Source organism: Hypanus sabinus, chromosome 28 (genome assembly GCF_030144855.1).
Source record: "Hypanus sabinus isolate sHypSab1 chromosome 28, sHypSab1.hap1, whole genome shotgun sequence".
Classification (NCBI taxonomy): Eukaryota; Metazoa; Chordata; class Chondrichthyes; order Myliobatiformes; family Dasyatidae; genus Hypanus; species Hypanus sabinus.
In genome coordinates this window covers 36160208-36173050 of record NC_082733.1, presented here as the reverse complement: position 1 = coordinate 36173050, position 12843 = coordinate 36160208, and the positions used below count along the sequence as shown (strand labels likewise).

Here is a 12843-nt window from a genome sequence, read left to right as displayed (position 1 = left end):
CACATTAATGAGGGTAGAGCAGTAGATGTAGTGTATATGGATTTCAGCAAGGCATTTGATAAGGTATCCCATGCAAGGCTTATTGAGAAAGTAAGGAGGCATGGGATCCAAGGGGACATTGCTTTGTGGATCCAGAACTGGCTTGCCCACAGAAGGCAAAGAGTGGTTGTAGACAGGTCATATTCTGCATGGGGACCAGTAACCAGTGGTGTGCCTCAGGGATCTGTACTGGGACCCCTACTGTTTGTGATTTTTATAAATGACCTGGATGAGGAAGTGGAGGGATGGGTTAGTAAGTTTGTTGTTGACACAAAGGTTGGAGGTGTTGTGGATAGTGTGGAGGGCTGTCAGAGGTTACAGTCGGACATCGATAAGGATGCAAAACTGGGCTGAGAAGTGGCAGATGGATTCAAACCAGATAAGTGTGAAGTGGTTCATTTTGGTAGGTCCAATATAATGGCAGAATATAGTATTAATGGTAAGACTCTTGGAAGTGTGGAGTTTCAGAGGGATCTTGGGGTCCGAGTCCATAGGACGCTCAAAGCAGCTGCGCAAGTTGACTCTGTGGTTAAGAAGATGTTGAGATTCGCCCTGAACCAATCACACAAAGAAACTCAAAGCACAAGTCATTCATTCATTCTGTGTCATGTCATATGACGTAGGTGATCATGAATAAACTCTTCTTGGGCTTCCAGCCTGTACTCGATTGTAAGCCTGAGAAGAGTATATTCATCATATACACCAGGAAAGCACTAGATCCCAGGTGATCATAGTCAATCCATGACCATGGTTGTTCTTGGCAAATCTTTCTACAGAAGTGCTTTGCCATTGCCTTCTTCTGGGCAGTGTCTTTACAAGATAGGTGACCCCAGCCATTACTCTTCAGAGATTGTCTGCCTGGCGTCAGTGGTCGCATAACCAGGACTTGTGATGTGCACCAGCCATCCCCCACTTGCCCCCTTGGCTTCATGTGACCCTGAATTGGGGGGTTAAGCAGGTGCTACAGCTTGCCAAAGGGTGACCTGTAGGCTAGCGGAGGGGAGATGCACCTGACATCTCCTTTGGTAGAGAAGTATCCCCACCCTTCCACCATAAAGCACAAATACAGATGCTGAAAATCTGAAATAAAATGCTGGAAATGTTCAGCAGATCCGGCAGCACCTGTGGAGGAAGTAATGTTTCAACTCAATGATCCTTCATTGAAATAAGGAAAAGAGAGAAACAAATAGAGTTTGTGATGTGGTGGAGTTATCTTCCTGCTGCAGATGCCAGTACTTGAGGTTCTCAATGCCATCTTGATTGGCCCTTCTCCATCTTGAATAGTCACGGACCGGAAGACCCAAGGGTCGTGCCATTGCTGCATTTCTTTGAGAAGCTTCAGGTACATCCTCAAATCTATTTTCAATCTGCTTGATTATTGCTTCCCATAATAGATCTTGTCAATGATGGTCCAAAGGTTCAATGGTTCCATTTAATGTCAGAGAATGTTTATAGTATGCAACCTGAAATTCTTACTCTTCACAGACATCTAGAAAACTGACAAAAAGCCCAAAGAGTGAATAATAGAAGAATGCTAGATCCCAAAAGTCCCCCCAAGTGCCTTCCATGAATAAGCAGCAGCAATGCATCAAAGCACTTGTTCCAGCAGGCAGTATCAGTCCTCCCCCTCCCACCACCCACCATGCAAGCAATAGCAAAGCCCCTAAAGAGATTATGATGTAGAGTCCCTCAAAAAGTAACTCACCGTTTTGCCATGCTGCATACTCTCCTCTCACCAGAGAGGTGAGGGAGCAATATCTTCCCTTCCACAGTGTCAGGGGAAAGCAATAGCTCACTGTTTCGATGTTAGAGCCAGCCACGTCTCTTATTCGAGCTCACCTGACTAGAGAACCAGCAGACTTCCCCCCACCCACCACTCCCCCTTCGGGATAGAGAGGGAGCACTGGTGGGTTTGGGAACAGACGTACAAGGAAAGTGGTCAGTCCAGTTCAAACTCAGTGCTGGGAAAGGTGTCCTTGGACAAACCCTAATGTTGGTTCACTTATCATTTCAGTGAATCAGACGCTTGTTCATTGTTTATAAGAGTTATTTCAGTCCCTGCGTAATCATCAAATTCAAAATTGGCCAGCACTGTAGCGTTCTGTTATCATTTGCAGGTTTATTTCACAGTCGTTGATATCCGGAGACACTGAGATACACATGTCCCCCTGACGTTCACATAGACACCGTACAGGGACATAGTGCCGTTTGCCAAACCATTTTTTTACCATAACAGTACAACCATAGGACCATGATTTAAAGCAAAATGCCAGGCACAACCAACAACCTGGGTACAAATTGCAATCAAAATTCGACGTTGAGAAAGGAAGTCTTCCCCCCAATATTTCACAACAGCATGTGAGTTATCAGTGACGAATGCAGATCTCCCATTGTACGAAAGAAAGAGGTGAGAATTCTCTCAGCATTCTCCCAATATTTCTTCTTCAGCCACGTTCCAAAGGAAACAGGTTGCAGTTGCTTCTTTATGTATTGTTTCTGGAATCCTGCTGTGTACCAACATGCCAGACGTGACTACGTTTGAGAGTCCCAAGAATGATCTGGGAAAGAAAGATCTGAGAATCAACAGAAGATAGAAAGGGCTTGTCAAAAGGGCAATGTTATGATAGTGATGGGAGATTTTAGCATGCAGGTCGACTGGGAAAATCAAGTTGGTAATGGATATCAAAAGAGTGAATTTGTTGAATGCCTATGAGATGGCATTTTAGAGCAGTTTGTCATTAATCCTACTAGGGGATTGGCTATACTGAACTGGGTGTTATGTAATGAAACGGAGACAATTAGGGAGCTTAAGGTAAAAGAACCCTTAGGGAACTAGTGATCACAATATGATTGAGTTCAACTTGAAATTTGATAGGAGAAAGTAAGGTTTGATGTAGCAGTATTTCCGTGAAGTAAGGGAAATTACAGTGGTATGAGAGAGGAACTGGTTAAAGTAAATTGGAAGGAGCTGCTGGCAGGGATGTCAGCAGAGCAGCAATGACGTGTGTTTCTGGGAAAAATGAGGAAGGTGCAGGACATATGTATTTGAAAAATGAAGAAATACTCAACTGGTAAAATAGTACAACCATGGCTGATGCGGGAAGTCAAAGCTATTGTAAAAGCACAAGAAAGGGCATACAACAAAGCAAAAATTAGTGGGAAGATAGAGGATTGGGAAGTTTTTAAAAACCTACAGTGAGCAACTAAAACAGTCATGAGAAGGGAAAGGATAAATATGAAAGCAAGCTAGCAAGTAATATCAAAGTGTATAGTAATAGTTTTTTTCAAGTATGTTAAAAATAAAAGAGAAATGAGAGTGGACATTGGACCACTAGAAAAAGAGGCAGAAGAGATAATAGTTGGGGACAAGGAAATGGCTGATGAGCTAAATGAGTATTTTACATCAGTCTTCACTGTGGAAGGCACTAGCAGTATGCCTGATGTTGTAGTGCAAAGGAAGAAAAGTGGTTGCAGTCGCTATTACATGAGAGAAGGTGCTTAAAAAGCTGAAAGGCCTAACGGTACATAAGCCACCCAGACCAGATTATCTAGGGTTCTGAAAGAGGTAGTGTTAGTTATTGTGGTGGCATTAGAAGTGATCTTTCAAAAATCATTAGACTCTGGCATGGTGCCAGAGGATTGGAAATTTGCAAATGTCAGTCCACTCTTTAAGAAAGGAGAAAGGCAGTGAAAGGAAATTATAGATCAGTTAGCCTGACCTCAGTGACTGGGAAGAGGTTAGAGTCAACCTTAGGAGATGGAGTACTTGGTGATACAGGTCAAGATAGTACAAAGTCAGCATGGTTTCCTTCAGGGAAAATCCTGCCTGACGATCCTGTTGGAATTCTTTGAGGAGATTACAAGTGGGATAGATAAAGGGGATGCAGTAGATGTTGTAAACTTGGACTTTCAGAAGGCCTTTGACAAGATGCCACACATGAGGCTGCTTAAGTTAAGAGTCCATGGTATTATGGGAAAGTTACTAACATGGTTAGAGCATTGGCTGAATGGTAGGAGATAGCGAGTGAGAATAAAAGGTTCCTTTTCTGGTTGGCTGCCAGTGACTAGTGGTGTTCCGCAGGGATTGGTTTTGGGACCACTTCTTTTTATGCTATATATAAATGATTTGGATGATGGAATAGATGGCTTTGTTGCTAGGTTTGCAGATAATAAGAAAACTGGTAAAGGGGCAGGTAGTGTTGAGGAAACAGGTAGAATGCAGAAGGACTTAGGCAGATTAGGAGAATGGACAAGAGAGTGGCAAATGAAATACAATGTCCAAAAATGCATTGTCATGCACTTTGGTAGTAGAAATAAATGTGCAGACTGTTTTCTAAACGGAGAGAAAATACAGGAATCTGAGATGCAGAGACACTTGCAAGTCCTTGTGCAGAACACCCTGAAGGTTAACTTGCAGGTTGAGTCGGTGGTGAGGAAGGCATGTTAGCATTCATTTCAAGAGGTCTAGAATACAAGAGCAAAAGTGTGATGCTGAAGCTTTATCAGGCACTGGTGAGCCCTCACCTTGAACATTGTGAACAGTTTTGGACCCCTGATCTTAGAAAAGATGTGCTGGCATTGGAGAGGGTCCAGAGGAGGTTCACAAGGATGATTCCAGGAATGAAAGGGTTATCATACAAGGAATGTTTGATGGCTCCGGGTCTGTACTTGCTGGAATTCAGTAGGATGGGGCGGGGATCTCATTGAATCCTTTTGAATGTTGACAGACCTAAATGGAGTAGATGTGGAAAGGATGTTTCCTTTAGTGGGTGAGTCTAGGACAAGAGGGCACAGCCTCAGGTAGAAGGGTGCCCTTTCAAAACAGAGATTCGGAGAAATTTCTTTCAGCTAGAGGGTGATGAATTTGTGGAATTTGTTGCCACATGCAGCTGTGGAGGCCAGGTCATTGAGAGTATTTAAGGCAGAGATTGATTGGTTCTTGATTGGACATGGCATCAAAGGTTATGAGGAGAAGGCCGGGAACTGGGGTTGAGGAAGGGAAACATAAAGGATCACCCATAATTGAATGGTGGAGCAGACTTGATGGGCCAGAAGTTCTAATTCTACTCCTATGTCTTATGGTCTTATTGAATGTAGAAGTGCTTGATTGCTCTTGGCCTGTACTCACTGGAGTTTAGATAAATGTCGGGGGTGGGGGGATCTCTCTGAAACCTAAACAATATTGAATGGCCTAAATAGAATGGATGTAGAGAGGATATTTCCTCTAATAGGAAAGTCTGGGGCCAGAGGCCACAGCCTCAGAATACAAAGATGTACCTTTAGAACAGAGGCGAGGAGGAATTTTTTTAGCCAGAGGGTGGTGAATCTGTGGAATTCACTGTCACAGACAGCTGTGGAGGCTAAGTCATTGGGTATATTTAAAGAGGAAGCTGATAGGTTCTTGATTAGCCAGGGCATCAGAGATTACTTGGAGAAGGCAGGAAAATGAGGTTGAGAGCCACGATTAAACCACGATGAAGCTGCGGAACAGACTCGATGGGCCAAATGGCCTAATTCTGCTCCTGTGCCTTTGGGTCTTATGGTTGCTGGAAAGGTAGTTAATTGTTTAAAAAGTTTCCTGAAAAGGCATTGTTATTCACATCATGGTATCTTGCCAACTCCTTTCCCACCATGGATTTGCCCTCACTGAAACATTTGGAAGGCCAAATTATGTTAACAGTATTAAATAAATACGCATACTTGTCCGGCATTCTGATTAGTTGTTGCCAGGATTGACACAAGTGTGTGGTTATGGCCCAAGTGCAGAGGGAGAGACACTGAAGCAGATGAACAGTTTACTGACTTTTAATTAGAACTGTGCAGAATTAAAGCATAAGCAATAAATGATTGGCCCACGGGGCCGTTAGTTAAAAGTGTCAAACTGAAGGCCAATGCCAACACTGTGGCTAGGAAGCAGTAGCTTAACACTAAATGGATACAGCTTCTTTACATCATCTATTTAAATGGTAGTCCTCTTTCATGGAACAAAGACAAGGGTAAGCAGGGAACGTAGACGTTGTTCTGCTTTTGGTCGTGAATTGACAAGACTGGTGTGAGAGGAAGGGAGTTAAATACCACCACAGTGAAACACTAATCAGCTGGAACATTCATACACACAAGTGTGATTGCTGAACCTGCTCTGCAGCCCACGTGTGAGGGCGCGCAGACCCCACGACAGAGCCCATAGTGGTTATTCCAAACATTAAACTAACTGAAAGGAAAAGACAGACGTCCGAAATGTGAGCCTAATTTCATTTTTACTTTAAACGAGGTATGCACATATCATATGGTACTACCATGACATATTAAGTTCACTTATTTTTACATATAACCCATAATGAATTACTTAAATGAACAATAATACTTAATCAAATAATATATTTACAATATTACTCAAGTACTATGAAATATTAAATACACAACACTCCTCCCTGGTTAGCTATAAACTCCAATTCAATATAGAATGCCTGTCAACCATATACAATATAGACTATAAAACATAGAACATAGAAATCTACAGCACATTACAGGCCCTTTGGCCCACAATGTTGTGCTGATGACGTAAACTACACTAGAAACTGCCTAGAATTTCCCTAGCGCATAGCCCTCTATTTTTCTAAGCTCCATGTACCTATCTAAGGGTTTCTTAAAAGACCCTATTGTATCTTCTTCCACCACCATCGCTGGCACCTCATTTTAGCCAGTTCAGACCTGTGAAAAAGCCTCTGGCTATCTACACGATCAATGCCTCATGTGTATATAATATTACATGATGCAACTACGATACAGACTTGCGCAGCACAGTCAATTTTTAAATTGCCTAACAATTTAATTGCTGTGAAGGATTTCTTACCGTTGTGGGATAATGTCTTTCCTCATAAGGGAGGAGGTCACTCTGCTTGGCCGGTGAGACTTGTGGCTGTGAAACAATCTCAGGGTCTGGGCCCTCCTCTGTGATGGTTGTAGGAGCTGAATCTGGGACTGCAGGATATGGCTCTGACAGCTTTGGACAACTTTCTTCCATAACAATTGACTCTACTCGCCTCAACTGAGCAATGTGTCACCCTCAGAAGACACCAATCTCCACTGAGTAGGAGAATGGTCCAGTCCCGTCCTTAATCTTTCTGAGTATCTACTTTTGATCATCTCTGTGGCCCCTCTCCACGACTGCTTGTCCAAGGGTGAAACATTGAACCTCCTTGCTTGAAAGGAGTCCTCCATTTGTCTCCACTGTTTGTCCTGCATACTCCTGAGATGGGATTGAGCAGATCCAAGTGTGGATGCAAGGGACAGCCCAGGAAAAGCAAAGTTAGCGAATTGTTGGTTGTGGAGCGTGCTGCATTACGATACGCAAGGAGGAAATAGGCAATCTTCTGGTTCAGTGTCAGTGTAGTGCGTTCTGCTGATATCGCTCGCAGTGCGCCTTTTAGACTCTGGACAAACCTTTACACCATGTTGTTTGTAGCTGGGCGATACGGTGCAGATGAAATATGTCTTTTACATTCATTTCAGGAATGACTGAAACTGTTCTGCCACAAACTGTGGTCCATTGTCACTGGCTAGGTGTTCCAGAACTCCAGTCAAAAAGCCACTCAATACATCAACAGTGTGTGCGAGGCTGTGGTGGAGGCTATTGGGAACACTTCTACTAATACCAAGAGATTTATGCTGATGAATGGTCCGGTAAATCCCACGTGAATCCTTTGCCAGGGTTGGAGAGTCACTGCTCTAGGGATGTACTGAACATGTTGCCATCCCTCACAAAGTACAGGAGTTTCTATCTGCTGTTCTAGCCCAGCCCACCAGACAAAACTTTTAGCCAATGTTTTCATTTTACTGCACCTAGATGACTGGCAAGTAGCTTCTACAAAACTTCCGCTCTCAGCTTGGATGGGACAACCGACTCTCAATCCTCAGATAAGGAAACCTCTGTCAAGGGCAAGTTCATCTTGGTGCTGGTAAAAATGGAGGCACAGGAGCTTTCGATGCACATTTTGGGTGGCAATGTGGACCTGAGACAAGTGTGGTGCTTTTTCTGGTTTCCCCTTTGATCATCACAGTCGTATTAGGGAGACTTCCAATTTACGCTACAGTCTGTCCTCTTGTAAATTTTCAAGTATTTCCTTTTGCAAAGGTAAACAGGACAATTCACCAGCATTTCCATGATTAGGTTTGCTCTTGAGTTCAGTCTTGTAGTTGTGACCTCCAAGAAAAAGCCCATCTCTGCACACATGCTGCAGCGGTAGGGCAACACCCTCCTGTGGATTGAGAATGGACACCAGCAATTGATGATCTGTAACGAGGGCAAACTCTCTCCCATGGAAGTACTGGTTGAAATGTTTTACACCCTAAACCAGACTCCAGGCCTTTCTGTCAATCTGTGCATAATATTTTCTCTGCAACAGTAAGGGAACATGATGCAAAGGCTCTGGGGGCATTCAGTTCCATCATTCATAACGTGTGACATGACTTCACCTATACCATAAGGTGAGGCATAACAAGCAAGCTTCCACCACTGTGTGAATTTTCTCGGCTCACTTGTGTAACTCTTGTGCGCTGATTATGTGACCAAAGTAGGTGATATTTGGTTTAAAGAATTCACACTTGGTCCATTGTGCTTTGAGCCTATAATCATCTAATATTTTTAATACTATGTTTCAGAGATGTTCCTTGTCTTTTTTTCCTGTCACATTGATGTCATCTAGGTAATACTGAGTGTCTGGACAGCCTTGCAGTAGCTGGTCCGCAGCTTTCTGCCAGAGTGCAGGTGCAGATGCTATTCCAGAAATAACCCTGCGAAGTGCAGAATCAAATATCACTGTGATGATTGTACGCTCTAGTATCAATTGTTTGGTGACAATAAAAGTATTATAGCAAAAGTATTATTATAAAAGTATTATAGCTTACCCTTTGTGAGTTCTTATGGTGAGAAACATGTTGTTCACTTCTTCCACCACCATCTGCAGGTAAACCTCAGCTAGGCCACCTTGCTGAAGTGTTTCTCTTGAGAAAGGTTTGCGTGGATGTCCTCTATTCTGGGCAGAGGGTATTGATCTACTTTCTGTATTGGGGTTGATAGTGACCTTAAAATCACTACAGATCCTGACAGAGCCATTCTTTTAGGCTATCGGAATGACTGGTATTGCCCATGGGCTCCACTCAACCTTGGAAAGAACTCCTTCAGCCTCCAGGCGATATAGCTCACTGGCTACTTTATCACGGATGGTATAAGGAACTGGATGGGCTTTGTAAAACTCGGGTGTGGCACTTTCATTTAGCACTATTTTACTCTTGCTGTTTGAGCTTTCCAGTGCCATTCCTGAACCCTGCTGTGGCATCATCCAGTACCTTTCTATTGCAGGGGATGTGGCATGCAGATGGTGGATGGATCTTCAATCACATCATAGTTGTCTCAGCCAATCACAACCCAGATGGCTGGCCCTCCCGTTTTTACCACACACAGGACCTTTGGAGCTCACTGGTTTTTTCATTTCACTGTTCTGAATGTCAATCCCATGGGAGCTGTCTTTTCTCCAGTATAAGTTCCTAACTGGTTATCTGCAGGCTTAGTAACTTTGAAATGACATTCAAACTCATTTTGTGGAATGACAGAGCCAGTGTCCAATTCCATTTTGGTCGATTTGCCATTCATTTCTTCTGTAAGCCATACTGCTCGTCTATAGTTAGTTTTCACATTTCTGCTCTGCTTTTTTTTTACTTGATTGTCTCTCCTTTTGCGAAGAAAACGTGTTGTTGCAAAGAAAAAAAAAGTGCCATGCTTTTTTTAACTCGAACATCTTGCTGTGCTTCAACAGGTAAGTAGTTGTCTCGGGTTTGTTTTAAAAATACCACATCACCACTGATATGTTTTGTAACTCCAAAAATTTAACCTAGTTGAGAGGAAGAGATGGGAGTCTGAAGTGTGAGTCTAACTTTGTTTGTACTTTAAGCGAGGCATGCACATATCACATGGTGGCATCGCTAGTAGGCAATTTACTAATTTTACATATAACCCATAATGAATTATTTAAACAAGCAAGAATGCATATATCACAAATAGAATCAGGTTTAATATCATTGGCATATGTTGTGAAAATTGTATACTTATATTTGCAATATTGCTCAAATAGTTTAGTTTAGGTATCCGTTAGTCTCGTGAGACCATGGATTTGTGCCTTGGAAGGTTTCCAGGGCGCAGGCCTGGGCAGGGTTGTATGGGAGACTGGCAGTTGCCCAAGCTGCAAGCCTTCCCCTCTCCACGCCACCGATGTTGTCCAAGGGAAGGGCATTAGGACCCATGCAGCTTGGCATGGGTGTCGTCACAGAGCAATGTGTTGTTAAGTGCCTTGCTCAAGGACACAACACGCTACCTCAGCTGAGGCTCGAACCAGCGACCTTCAGATCACTAAACCGATGCCTTATCCACTCACCAACACTGCTCAAATACTACTGAAGTATTAAATATACACAGTTTTGACAAGGATCTTGAAAGAACATTGTGTCTGATTTGCAGCTGAGTCTGAGAGAGATCTGATTCACTAAGTACTGGCTGAATATCAATCTGATTTTAGACATAAGTCTTTGAGACTCAAAATTGCCTTCTCTATTAAACTTTATTACAGACTAAATAATTGCCTCTTGGGTTTTGTCTTCTTGGCGTATAAAGAAAGGATTTGAAACAGAATTCTATATGAGCATTGAAAAGAGCCAAGGGTTTCGTATGAAATCAAAGCCAGTCCTCAGTGTGGATGTGAACAGTGTGGAGCCACAGGATTCCAGCTTTGATCTCTACCGCGCATCATGTTAGCTAAAGCCATGTGCAACGGTCCCAGGATGGAGGGGAGGAAAATGCTGGAAATTCAGCTGACCCGAATTTAGCAGGAGGACCTTGCTTATATGTATCCATAAGTCAAAAAGCACAAAGGCAGGCTTTAGGACCACCAAATTTGTTCTGACTCATTTGCAGTAATTTTATGCTAATCCTATTTTATTCTCCCCAGGTTTCCGACACTGCCTCTCAGATTTTACTAATTGCCTACACACAATGTTGGGGTATCTGAAACTAGAGAACATCGTCTTCAGGTCAGAGGTGAAAGTCTGAAATAAGAACCTGAGGGGGGCAGCTTTTCTTACACAGCAGGTGTTAGGCATATGGAGGAAGAGGCTGAGATGAATACATTAGACACAGTTAAGAAATAAGTGGACAAGTATTCAGATGACACGAATTTAGGGGCGTATGGACCAAGTGCTGGGAAACGGGATATGTCACGATGTGCATTGACAATGTTGGAACACGTGTGGAGGAAAGACAGACTCCGATGTAGAGATGGTGGCTAATGTTTATTCCTAAGAATTCCAAAACACTGATGGTTCAGCCAAATGATACAGCAAGATGTAACATTCTCAAAACTAGGATTCCGTGATTAGCACTAATTGGGCATGCGCTTAAATAATACAAGTAATACAGAATCCTCAAACCTATCAAAATAAATTTAACAAGTTCAAACAGCAAGCACCAAGGATCTCTGGCTTCCCACAGAAGCCTGAAGAACTCATTACAAGGGATTATCTGGAATATACATCCTTGGTCAACATGGACAAGGAGGGACCAAAGGACATTTTTTTCATGTTCTGCAACTCTATGACTCGATGAGCTGTGCTATTTGGGCAATTTGGCCAACTTTCAGGTCTATGGGATATGAGAAGATACCAGGTGATGCAGAGGAAAGCTACCTGGTAACAGGGGGAATGTGCAGATTCTACACAAAGAGCACAGAAAGTCAGGACTGGAGTGGTATGACCGCTCCACTACCTGCTACATTACTGTGTTATGCGCAGTTCTGGGATGACAATCCAGCAAGTTGAGAGTGTATCTGACTTACCTGGCAGCAAACTCTGCACCTGAGTACAGAGCAATTGAGGTACAGAGGTTTGAAGGCACCATAATCTCTTGGATGGCAAGAGAAAGCAGAGTAGAAGTGCCTAGTTGTGTGGTGGGTTCACCCAGCACAGAGTGAGTTGTGACGATACGTGGAGAGGATCTTGCAAGCTACTGGGTGAAGGTCTAATCTCGCTCGAAATGGCTACAAGGAATGGCACCAATATGCAAACTTCCTGCTGTTGTTAATATCGCCTGCCAGCACAAAAGAGTGGAAGAGACAGGCTTGAGGCCTGCAGGTCTGGCAGCATCCATGAAGAGAAATAAGCAGTTGACATTTTGGGCCGAGACCCTTCACTTGTCCTGATGAAGGGTCTTGGCCCAAAATGTCAACTGTTCATTCCTCTCCATAGATGCTGCCTGTCCTGCTGAAAACCTCCAGCATTTTGTTTCTGTTGCTCTGGATTTCCAGCATCTGTAGAATCTTGTTGGCTGATAATTTGCAGCCGGTATGTTTTTAAAGAGCTTTTATACCTTTTTTTTAGGGGAATTTCCGAAAAATGCCTGACCCAGTAACTTTATAATTGATATGACAGGGTGTTCAGGTCTTAAAACTGAGTCTGAATACATCAGTTTACTTCCCTACATTGATGGGAATGCGGAAAGAATAACTAATGGGACTAATGCAGGGGTTCCCAACCTTTTCTATGCCATTACCATTGACCGAGGGACTAATGGGTGAATGATGATGTGGACTCTGGGGTCAGTTTCTTTCTCGTGTGATTCTGTGGCTCACTGTCTATTTTTAAAATGCTCCTTGACTCAGCTTTCAGTCACCTACAAAGCATCTCCTCATGGAGCTAAGTCTCAAATATCATTCGATTATCATTTTTGCAATCTATATATATTCATTTATGATGCTAAAG

At 43.0% G+C, this 12843-nt stretch overlaps 1 protein-coding gene across 3 annotated transcripts in view; it reads left to right on the top strand.

The window, feature by feature from the left end:
- The window catches only part of LOC132382364 (synaptic vesicle glycoprotein 2B-like), a 68484-nt gene that overhangs the window by 11460 nt on the left and 44181 nt on the right, over window positions 1-12843 (top strand). The window lies entirely within an intron of this gene.